Genomic DNA, 12,640 nt, shown 5'->3' with positions numbered 1-12,640 from the left:
TACAGTTGTGAGATGATTCCACGAGCGAGCGGTTTGTAATAGCAATAGGACTCCAGGGTGGAGAGAGGTTGGAATGGGGATGTGCTTGTTAAGGACGAGACAAAATGTCTCACCTGTAGATAGGTAAAAGGGTTCGCATCCGGGAAGTCATATTTTGACGCAATTTCCGGTAAGGGTGTACAGGCCCCTTCGGACAATACATCTAGAACGAAGCGGATGTTATGTGTCAACCATGGGTGCGAGCGGGACATGGAATGGCCTGGGACAAACGAAGGGTTGTCCCACAATGGAGTAAGCGCCGAAGGGGCTGATAACATGTGGAAATGGCGTGTACAATAGTCCCAGATCTGACAGGTGAATTCCAGAACCGGGTGGAGTTGTAAATGGGGAGATCTAGATTTAGGAGGGGATAGGAGTAGAGATGATAGAGGAGTACGGCTCAGTGTCCTCTCTAACTGGAGCCAACGTATGGACTGCGTAGGGGCGAACCATGCAGCCGCTTGGCTGAGATGGGTGGCCAGATAGTAAAGGCGGATATCTGGGAATCCTCTCCCCCCTTCTTGTACTGATCTGCGGAGGGTAGAGAACCCTATCCTAGGAGTTTTATTTCTCCACACAAAGCGTAGTAACCACGTATGAATTTGTGCCAGTACCGAGTCCGGCACTTTCACTGGTAGCGTTTGGAATAGATAGAGGAGGCGGGGGATAATATTCATTTTCAGAGCTATGATACGGCCTAACCAAGATATGATTAATGATTGCCATTTATGGAGATCGGCCTTAAGATTTTTAAGCAAAGGCGAGAAATTTTCCTTAAACAAGTCTCCATAGCGGCTCGTAATATAGACCCCCAGGTATCGGGGTGCAGCCATGTTTTGAACTCATACTGATTTTGCAATTAGTCCATAAGGCATACATGCATTCAGAACATCTGAGCCCACTGACCTAAAAATCAAATATTTTATTTTATTGCCAAAATGTATCTCAATCAGTTAGTTTTCAGAAATTATTAATATTGGTTTAGTGACAATTTGTATTTTAGTTCTCTTTGGCTTCCATAAAACAATGTCACAACTGGATTTCAAAATATACTACTCTGACTAGCACGAACAATAGTGGAGCTTTAGGATGATCAAAATTTCTTTTTAAACATGCTCACAGATTATACCTACAGTATGTAAACTCTCTATTTATGCCCTGACTAATAACTCCAAACCTTTACCATAAAGAAACAGACTCATCTTCACCTCCTGCTGGACAAGAAATACAGTACAGTAACCTTTACATCAAGGCTGCAATGTGTATGGTCTTATAGTTAGAAAGACCAGGCGGCATAAATCAGTTGTTGAGCATTCGAGTGCATGTCAAGAGGTCCCTGGTTCAAATCCAGGTGCCCCCTATAATTTGCTTTTAATGTATAGCATCCCTTTGCAGTCTATACCTCGTTTGGGACTCAAGTAATGTATAAATATTCTCAAGTGGCAGTCAGGCAACACAAAATGTTGACATTTCAACTTAATACTTTACCTCAGGAAAGTATAGTATCAGTGGCAGGTTTTTACAGCTACTTTTGATAGAGAATTATACAGCATAAAATAACTGTACATGAAGGATGAATGCTTTATTCCTAACTAACTTTGATAAATAAGGGAGTATTGGGCATTAACATGGCAGAATTCAAAATTATTTGGTACAGCCATGTTTTCAACTCCGACTGATTTTGCAATTAGTCCATAAGGCATACATGCATTCAGAACATCTGAGCCCACTGACCCAAAATTCAAATATTTTATTTTCTTAGCAAAAATGTACCATGATAAAATAGTTTTCAGAAATTATTAATATTGGTTTGGTAACAATTTGTATTTTAGATCTGTTTTGCTTCCATAAAACAATGTCACAACTGGATTTCAATAAATCCTACTCTGACTAGCACTAACTATAGTGGAACTTTAGGATGATCAAAGTTTCTTTTTGAGTAAGCTCACAGATTATACCTGCAGTATGTGAACTCTCTATTTATGCCCTGACTAATAACTCCAAAGCATTACCATAAAGAAACAGACTCATCTTCACCTCCTGCAGGACAAAAAATACAGTACAGTAACCTTTACATCAAGGCTGCAATGTGTATGTGCTTATAGTGGGAAAGAGCAGGGGGTATAGCTCAGTGGTAGAGCATTCGACTGCAGATCGAAAGGTCCCTGGTTCAAATCAGTGTGCCCCCTATTACTTGCTTTTAATGTATAGCATCACTTTGCAGTCTATACCTCGTTTGGGACTCAAGTAATGTAAAAACATACTCAAGTGGCAGTCAGGCAACAAAAAATGTTGAAATGTCAACTTAATACTTTACCTCAGGAAAGTACAGTATCAGTGGCAGGTTTTGACTGCTAATTTGATAGAGAATTATACAGGATAAAATCACTATACATGAAGGATGAATGCTTTATTCCTAACTTTGATAAATAAGGGAGTATTGGGCATTGACATGGCAGAATTACAATTTTTTTGGTGCAGCCATGTTTTGAACTCATACTGATTTTGCAATTAGTCCATAAGGCATACATGCATTCAGAACATCTGAGCCCACTGACCTAAAAATCAAATATTTTATTTTATTGCCAAAATGTATCTCAATCAGTTAGTTTTCAGAAATTATTAATATTGGTTTAGTGACAATTTGTATTTTAGTTCTCTTTGGCTTCCATAAAACAATGTCACAACTGGATTTCAAAATATACTACTCTGACTAGCACGAACAATAGTGGAGCATTAGGATGATCAAAATTTCTTTTTAAACATGCTCACAGATTATACCTACAGTATGTAAACTCTCTATTTATGCCCTGACTAATAACTCCAAACCTTTACCATAAAGAAACAGACTCATCTTCACCTCCTGCAGGACAAGAAATACAGTACAGTAACCTTTACATCAAGGCTGCAATGTGTATGGTCTTATAGTTAGAAAGACCAGGCGGCATAAATCAGTTGTTGAGCATTCGAGTGCATGTCAAGAGGTCCCTGGTTCAAATCCAGGTGCCCCCTATAATTTGCTTTTAATGTATAGCATCCCTTTGCAGTCTATACCTCGTTTGGGACTCAAGTAATGTATAAATATTCTCAAGTGGCAGTCAGGCAACACAAAATGTTGACATTTCAACTTAATACTTTACCTCAGGAAAGTATAGTATCAGTGGCAGGTTTTTACAGCTACTTTTGATAGAGAATTATACAGCATAAAATAACTGTACATGAAGGATGAATGCTTTATTCCTAACTAACTTTGATAAATAAGGGAGTATTGGGCATTAACATGGCAGAATTCAAAATTATTTGGTACAGCCATGTTTTCAACTCCGACTGATTTTGCAATTAGTCCATAAGGCATACATGCATTCAGAACATCTGAGCCCACTGACGTAAAATTCAAATATTTTATTTTCTTAGCAAAAATGTACCATGATAAAATAATTTTCAATAATTATTAATATTGGTTTGGTAACAATTTGTATTTTAGATCAGTTTTGCTTCTATAAAACAATGTCACAACTGGATTTCAATAAATCCTACTCTAACTAGCACTAACTATAGTGGAACTTTAGGATGATCAAAGTTTCTTTTTGAGTAAACTCACAGATTATACCTGCAGTATGTGAACTCTCTATTTATGCCCTGACTAATAACTCCAACGCATTACCATAAAGAAACAGACTCATCTTTACCTCCTGCAGGACAAGAAATACAGTACAGTAACCTTTACATCAAGGCTGCAATGTGTATGTGCTTATAGTGAGAAAGAGCAGGGGGTATAGCATAGTGGTAGAGCATTCGACTTTAGATCGAGAGGTCCCTGGTTCAAATCCGGGTGCCCCCTATTACTTGCTTTTAATGTATAGCATCACTTTGCAGTCTATACCTCGTTTGGGACTCAAGTAATGTAAAAACATACTCAAGTGGCAGTCAGGCAACAAAAAATGTTGAAATGTTAACTTAATACTTTACCTCAGGAAAGTACAGTATCAGTGGCAGGTTTTGACTGCTAATTTGATAGAGAATTATACATGAAGGATGAATGCTTTATTTCTAACACTTTGATAAATAAGGGAGTATTGGGCATTAACATGGCAGAATTACAATTTTTTTGGTGCAGCCATGTTTTGAACTCATACTGATTTTGCAATTAGTCCATAAGGCATATATGCATTCAGAACATCTGAGCCCACTGACCTAAAAATCAAATATTTTATTTTATTGCCAAAATGTATCTTAATAAGTTAGTTTTCAGAAATTATTAATATTGGTTTAGTGACAATTTGTATTTTAGTTCTCTTTGGCTTCCATAAAACAATGTCACAACTGGATTTCAATATATACTACTCTGACTAGCACGAACAATAGTGGAGCTTTAGGATGATCAAAGTTTCTTTTTAAACATGCTCACAGATTATACCTACAGTATGTAAACTCTCTATTTATGCCCTGACTAATAACTCCAAACCTTTACCATAAAGAAACAGACTCATCTTCACCTCCTGCAGGACAAGAAATACAGTACAGTAACCTTTACATCAAGGCTGCAATGTGTATGGTCTTATAGTTAGAAAGACCAGGGGGTATAAATCAGTTGTTGAGCATTCGAGTGCATGTCGAGAGGTCCCTGGTTCAAATCCAGGTGCCCCCTATAATTTGCTTTTAATGTATAGCATCCCTTTGCAGTCTTTACCTCGTTTGGGACTCAAGTAATGTAAAAACATACTCAAGTGGCAGTCAGGCAACAAAAAATTTTGATATTTCAACTTAATACTTTACCTCAGGAAAGTACAGTATCAGTGGCAGGTTTTTACAGCTACTTTTGATAGAGAATTATACAGCATAAAATAATGGTACATGAAGGATGAATGCTTTATTCCTAATTAACTTTGCTAAATAAGGGAGTATTGGGCATTAACATGGCAGAATTCAAAATTATTTGGTACAGCCATGTTTTCAACTCCGACTGATTTTGCAATTAGTCCATAAGGCATACATGCATTCAGAACATCTGAGCCCACTGACCCAAAATTCAAATATTTTATTTTCTTAGCAAAAATGTACCATGATAAAATAGTTTTCAGAAATTATTAATATTCGTTTGGTAACAATTTGTATTTTAGATCAGTTTTGCTTCCTTAAAACAATGTCACAACTGGATTTCAATAAATCCTACTCTGACTAGCACTAACTATAGTGGAACTTTAGGATGATCAAAGTTTATTTTTGAGCATGCTCACAGATTATACCTGCAGTATGTGAACTCTCTATTTATGCCCTGACTAATAACTCCAAACCTTTACCATAAAGAAACAGACTCATCTTCACCTCCTGCAGGACAAGAAATACAGTACAGTAACCTTTACATCAAGGCTGCAATGTGTATGGGCTTATAGTTGGAAAGACCAGGGGGTATAAATCAGTTGTTGAGCATTCGAGTGCATGTTGAGAGGTCCCTGGTTCAAATCCAGGTGCCCCCTATAATTTGCTTTTAATGTATAGCGTCCCTTTGCAGTCTATACCTCGTTTGAGGCTCAAGTAATGTAAAAACATACTCAAGTGGCAGTCAGGCAACAAAAAATGTTGACATTTCAACTTAATACTTTACCTCAGGAAAGTACAGTATCAGTGGCAGGTTTTTACAGCTACTTTTGATAGAGAATTAAACAGCATAAAATAACTGTACATGAAGGATGAATGCTTTATTCCTAACTAACTTTGATAAATAAGGGAGTATTGGGCATTAACATGGCAGAATTCAAAATAATTTGGTACAGCCATGTTTTCAACTCAGACTGATTTTGCAATTAGTCCATAAGGCATACATGCATTCAGAACATCTGAGCCCACTGACCCAAAATTCAAATATTTTATTTTCTTAGCAAAAATGTACCATGATAAAATAGTTTTCAGAAATTATTAATATTGGTTTGGTAACAATTTGTATTTTAGATCAGTTTTGCTTCCTTAAAACAATGTCACAACTGGATTTCAATAAATCCTACTCTGACTAGCACTAACTATAGTGGAACTTTAGGATGATCAAAGTTTCTTTTTGAGCATGCTCACAGATTATACCTGCAGTATGTGAACTCTCTATTTATGCCCTGACTAATAACTTCAAAGCATTACCATAAAGAAACAGACTCATCTTCACCTCCTGCAGGACAAGTAATACAGTACAGTAACCTTTACATCAAGGCTGCAATGTGTATGTGCTTAAAGTGAGAAAGAGCAGGGGGTATAGCTCAGTGGTAGAGCATTCGACTGCAGAACGAGAGGTCCCTGGTTCAAATCCGGGTGCCCCCTATTACTTGCTTTTAATGTCTAGCATCACTTTGCAGTCTATAGCTCGTTTGGGACTCAAGTAATGTAAAAACATACTCAAGTGGTAGTCAGGCAACAAAAAATGTTGAAATGTCAACTTAATACTTTACCTCAGGAAAGTACAGTATCAGTGGCAGGTTTTGACTGCTACTTTTTATAGAGAATTATACAGGATAAAATCACCATACATGAAGGATGAATGCTTTATTCCTAACTAACTTTGATAAATAAGGGAATATTGGGCATTAACATGACAGAATTACAATTTTTTTTGGTGCAGCCATGTTTTGAACTCATACTGATTTTGCAATTAGTCCATAAGGCATACATGCATTCAGAACATCTGAGCCCACTGACCTAAAAATCAAATATTTTATTTTATTGACAAAATGTATCTCAATCAGTTAGTTTTCAGAAATTATTAATATTGGTTTAGTGACAATTTGTATTTTAGTTCTCTTTGGCTTCCATAAAACAATGTCAAAACTGGATTTCAATATATACTACTCTGACTAGCACGAACAATAGTGGAGCTTTAGGATGATCAAAGTTTCTTTTTAAACATGCTCACAGATTATACCTACAGTATGTAAACTCTCTATTTATGCCCTGACTAATAACTCCAAACCTTTACCATAAAGAAACAGACTCATCTTCACCTCCTGCAGGACAAGAAATACAGTACAGTAACCTTTACATTAAGGCTGCAATGTGTATGGGCTTATAGTTGGAAAGACCAGGGGGTATAAATCAGTTGTTGAACATTCGAGTGCATGTCGAGAGGTCCCTGGTTCAAATCCAGGTGCCCCCTATAATTTGCTTTTAATGTATAGCGTCCCTTTGCAGTCTATACCTCGTTTGGGACTCAAGTAATGTAAAAACATACTCAAGTGGCAGTCAGGCAACAAAAAATGTTGACATTTCAACTTAATACTTTACCTCAGTAAAGTACAGTATCAGTGGCAGGTTTTTACAGCTACTTTTGATAGAGAATTATACAGCATAAAATAACTGTACATGAAGGATGAATGCTTTATTCCTAACTAACTTTGATAAATAAGGGAGTATTGGGCATTAACATGGCATAATTTAAAATTATTTGGTACAGCCATGTTTTCAACTCCGACTGATTTTGCAATTAGTCCATAAGGCATACATGCATTCAGAACATCTGAGCCCACTGACCCAAAATTCAAATATGTTATTCTCTTAGCAAAAATGTACCATGATAAAATAGTTTTCAGAAATTATTAATATTGGTTTGGTAACAATTTGTATTTTAGATCAGTTTTGCTTCCATAAAACAATGTCACAACTGGATTTCAATAAATCCTACTCTGACTAGCACAAACTATAGTGGAACTTTAGGATGATCAAAGTTTCTTTTTGAGCTTGCTCACAGATTATACCTGCAGTATGTGAACTCTCTATTTATGCCCTGACTAATAACTCCAAAGCATTACCATAAAGAAACAGACTCATCTTCACCTCCTGCAGGACAAGTAATACAGTACAGTAACCTTTACATCAAGGCTGCAATGTGTATGTGCTTACAGTGAGAAAGAGCAGGGGGTATATCGCAGTGGTAGAGCATTCGACTGCGGATCGAGAGGTCCCTGGTTCAAATCCGGGTGCCCCCTATTACTTCCTTTTAATGTATAGCATCACTTTGCAGTCTATACCTCGTTTGGGACTCAAGTAATGTAAAAACATACTCAAGTGGTAGTCAGGCAACAAAAAATGTTGAAATGTCAACTTAATACTTTACCTCAGGAAAGTACAGTATCAGTGGCAGGTTTTGACTGCTACTTTTTATAGAGAATTATACAGGATAAAATCACCATACATGAAGGATGAATGCTTTATTCCTAACTAACTTTGATAAATAAGGGAGTATTGGGCATTAACATGGCAGAATTCAAAATTATTTGGTACAGCCATGTTTTCAACTCCGACTGATTTTGCAATTAGTCCAAAAGGCATACATGCATTCAGAACATCTGAGCCCACTGACCCAAAAATCAAATATTTTCTTTTCTTAGCAACAATGTGCCACGATAAAATAGTTTTCAGAAATTATTAATATTGGTTTGGTAACAATTTGTATTTTAGTTCAGTTTTGCTTCCATAAAACAATGTCACAACTTGATTTCAATATATCCTACTCTGACTAGCACTAACTATAGTGGAACTTTAGGATGATCAAAGTTTCTTTTTGAGCATGCTCACAGATTATTCCTGCTGTATGTGAACTCTCTATTTATGCCCTGACTAATAACTCCAAACCTTTACCATAAAGAAACAGACTCATCTTCACCTCCTGCAGGACAAGAAATACAGTACAGTAACCTTTACATCAAGGCTGCAATGTGTATGTGCTTATAGTGAGAAAGAGCAGGTGTATAGCATTAGACTGCAGATCGAGAGGTCCCTGGTTCAAATCCGGGTGCCCCCTATTACTTGCTTTTAATGTATAGCATCACTTTGCAGTCTATACCTCGTTTGGGACTCAAGTAATGTAAAAACATACTTAAGTGGCAGTCAGGCAACAAAAAATGTTGAAATGTCAACTTAATACTTTACCTCAGGAAAGTACTGTATCAGTGGCAGGTTTTGACTGTTATTTGATAGAGAATTATACAGGATAAAATCACTATACATGAAGGATGAATGCTTTATTCCTAACTAACTTTGATAAATAAGGTTGTATTGGGCATTAACATGGCAGAATTACATTTTTTTTGGTGCAGCCAGGTTTTAAACACATACTGATTTTGCAATTAGTCCATTAGGCATACATGCATTCAGAACATCTGAGCCCACTGACCTAAAAATCAAATATTTTATTTTATTACCAAAATGTATCTCAATCAGTTAGTTTTCAGAAAGTATTAATATTGGTTTAGTGACAATTTGTATTTTAGTTCTCTTTGGCTTCCATAAAACAATGTCACAACTGGATTTCAATATATACTACTCTGACTAGCATGAACAATAGTGGAGCTTTAGGATGATCAAAGTTTCTTTTTAAACATGCTCACAGATTATACCTACAGTATGTAAACTCTCTATTTATGCCCTGACTAATAACTCCAAACCTTTACCATAAAGAAACAGACTCATCTTCACTTCCTGCAGGACAAGAAATACAGTACAGTAACCTTTACATCAAGGCTGCAATGTGTATGGTCTTATAGTTAGAAAGACCAGGGGGTATAAATCAGTAATTGAGCATTCGAGTGCATGTCGAGAGGTCCCTGGTTCAAATCCAGGTGCCCCCTATAATTTGCTTTTAATGTATAGCGTCCCTTTGCAGTCTATACCTCGTTTGGGACTCAAGTAATGTAAAAACATACTCAAGTGGCAGTCAGGCAACAAAAAATGTTGATATTTCAACTTAATACTTTACCTCAGGAAAGTACAGTATCAGTGGCAGGTTTTTACAGCTACTTTTGATAGAGAATTATACAGCATAAAATAACGGTACATGAAGGATGAATGCTTTATTCCTAATTAACTTTGATAAATAAGGGAGTATTGGGCATTAACATGGCAGAATTCAAAATTATTTGGTACAGCCTTGTTTTCAACTCCGACTGATTTTGCAATTAGTCCATAAGGCATACATGCATTCAGAACATCTGAGCCCACTGACCCAAAATTCAAATATTTTATTTTCTTAGCAAAAATGTACCATGATAAAATAGTTTTCAGAAATTATTAATATTCGTTTGGTAACAATTTGTATTTTAGATCAGTTTTGCTTCCAATAAACAATGTCACAACTGGATTTCAATAAATCCTACTCTGACTAGCACTAACTATAGTGGAACTTTAGGATGATCAAAGTTTATTTTTGATCATGCTCACAGATTATACCTGCAGTATGTGAACTCTCTATTTATGCCCTAACTAATAACTCTAAAGCATTACCATAAAGAGACAGACTCATCTTCACCTCCTGCAGGACAAGAAATACAGTACAATAACCTTTACATCAAGGCTGCAATGTGTATGTGCTTATAGTTAGAAAGAGCAGGTAGTATATCTCAGTGGTATAGCATTCAACTGCAGATTGAGAGGTCCCTGCTTCAAATCCGGTTGCCCCTTATTACTTGCTTTTAATGTATAGCATCACTTTGCAGTCTATACCTCGTTTGGGACTCAAGTAATGTAAAAACATACTCAAGTGGCAGTCAGGCAACAAAAAATGTTGAAATGTCAACTTAATACTTTACCTCAGGAAAGTACAGTATCAGTTGCAGGTTTTGACTGCTACTTTTGATAGAGAATTATATAGGATAAAATCACTATACATGAAGGATGAATGCTTTATTCCTAACTAACTTTGATAAATAAGGGAGCATTGGGCATTAACATGGCAGAATTACAATTTTTTTGGTGCAGCCATGTTTTGAACTCATACTGATTTTGCAATTAGTCCATAAGGCATACATGCATTCAGAACATCTGAGCCCACTGACCTAAAAATCAAATATTTTATTTTATTACCAAAATGTATCTCGATCAGTTCGTTTTCAGAAATTAATAATATTGGTTTAGTGACAATTTGTATTTTAGTTCTCTTTGGCTTCCATAAAACAATGTCACAACTGGATTTCAATATATACTACTCTGACTAGCACGAACAATAGTGGAGCTTTAGGATGATCAAAGTTTCCATGTAAACATGCTCACAGATTATACCTACAGTATGTAAACTCTATTTATGCCCTGACTAATAACTCCAAAGCTTTACCATAAAGAAACAGACTCATCTTCACCTCCTGCAGGACAAGAAATACAGTACAGTAACTTTTACATCAAGGCTGCAATGTGTATGGTCTTACAGTTAGAAAGATCAGGGGGTATAAATCAGTTGTTGAGCATTCGAGTGCATGTCGAGAGGTCCCTGTTTCAAATACAGGTGCCCCGTATAATTTGCTTTTAATGTATAGCGTCCCTTTGCAGTCTATACCTTGTTTGGGACTCAAGTAATGTAAAAACATACTCAAGTGGCAGTCAGGCAACTGTTGACATTTCAACTTAATACTTTACCTCAGGAAAGTACAGTGTCAGTGGCAGGTTTTTACAGCTACTTTTGATAGAGAATTATACAGCATAAAATAACTGTACATGAAGGATGAATGCTTTATTCCTAACTAACTTTGATAAATAAGGGAGTATTGGGCATTAACATGGCAGAATTCAAAATTATTTGGTACAGCCATGTTTTCAACTCCGACTGATTTTGCAATTAGTCCATAAGGCATACATGCATTCAGAACATCTGAGCCCGCTGACCCAAAAATCAAATATTTTATTTTCTTAGAAAAAATATACCATGATAAAATAGTTTTCAGAAATTATTAATATTGGTTTGGTAACAATTTGTATTTTAGTTCAGTTTTGCTTCCATAAAACAATGTCACAACTGGATTTCAATATATTCTACTCTGACTAGCACTAACTATAGTGGAACTTTAGGATGATCAAAGTTTCTTTTTGAGCATGCTCACAGATTATACCTGCAGTATGTGAACTCTCTATTTATGCCCTGACTAATAACTCCAAAGCATTACCATAAAGAAACAGACTCATCTTCACCTCCTGCAGGACAAGAAATACAGTACAGTAACCTTTACATCAAGGCTGCAATGTGTTTGTGCTTATAGTGAGAAAGAGCAGTGGGTATAGCTCAGTGGTAGAGAATTCGACTGCAGATCGAGAGGTCCCTGGTTCAAATCTGGGTGCCCCCTATTACTTGCTTTTAATGTATAACATCATTTTGCAGTCTATACCTCGTTTGGGACTCAAGTAATGTAAAAACATACTCAAGTGGCAGTCAGGCAACAAATATTGTTGAAATGTCAACTTAATACTTTACCTCAAGAAAGTACAGTATCAGTGGCAGGTTTTGACTGCTAATTTGATAGAGAATTATACAGGATAAAATCACTATACATGAAGGATGAATGCTTTATTCCTAACTAACTTTGATAAATAAGGGAGTATTGGGCATTAACATGGCAGAATTACAATTTTTTTGGTGCAGCCATGTTTTGAACTCATACTGATTTTGCAATTAGTCCATTAGGCATACATGCATTCAGAACATCTGAGCCTACTAACCTAAAAATCAAATATTTTATTTTATTACCAAAATGTATCTCAATCAGTTAGTTTTCAGAAATTATTAATATTGGTTTAGTGACAATTTGTATTTTAGTTCTCTTTTGCTTCCATAAAACAATGTCACAACTGGATTTCAATATAT

At 36.1% G+C, this 12,640-nt stretch overlaps 4 non-coding genes across 4 annotated transcripts; all 4 read left to right on the top strand.

Moving 5' to 3' along the window:
• Positions 1-2,156: 2,156 nt before the first annotated feature.
• On the top strand, positions 2,157-2,228 carry TRNAC-GCA (transfer RNA cysteine (anticodon GCA)). The gene has a single exon. It is a non-coding gene; the product is annotated as a tRNA-Cys (tRNA).
• A 4,045-nt stretch (positions 2,229-6,273) lies between these two features.
• On the top strand, positions 6,274-6,345 carry TRNAC-GCA (transfer RNA cysteine (anticodon GCA)). Its single transcript has one exon. It is a non-coding gene; the product is annotated as a tRNA-Cys (tRNA).
• Positions 6,346-7,931: 1,586 nt separating this feature from the next.
• TRNAR-GCG (transfer RNA arginine (anticodon GCG)) lies at positions 7,932-8,003 on the top strand. The gene has a single exon. It is a non-coding gene; the product is annotated as a tRNA-Arg (tRNA).
• A 4,047-nt stretch (positions 8,004-12,050) lies between these two features.
• On the top strand, positions 12,051-12,122 carry TRNAC-GCA (transfer RNA cysteine (anticodon GCA)). The gene has a single exon. It is a non-coding gene; the product is annotated as a tRNA-Cys (tRNA).
• Positions 12,123-12,640: the final 518 nt, after the last annotated feature.

This window comes from Pseudophryne corroboree, chromosome 1, assembly GCF_028390025.1.
Source record: "Pseudophryne corroboree isolate aPseCor3 chromosome 1, aPseCor3.hap2, whole genome shotgun sequence".
Taxonomy (NCBI): Eukaryota; Metazoa; Chordata; class Amphibia; order Anura; family Myobatrachidae; genus Pseudophryne; species Pseudophryne corroboree.
The sequence above is the reverse complement of the archived record's forward strand: the minus strand, read 5'-3'. Positions and strand labels throughout refer to the sequence as shown.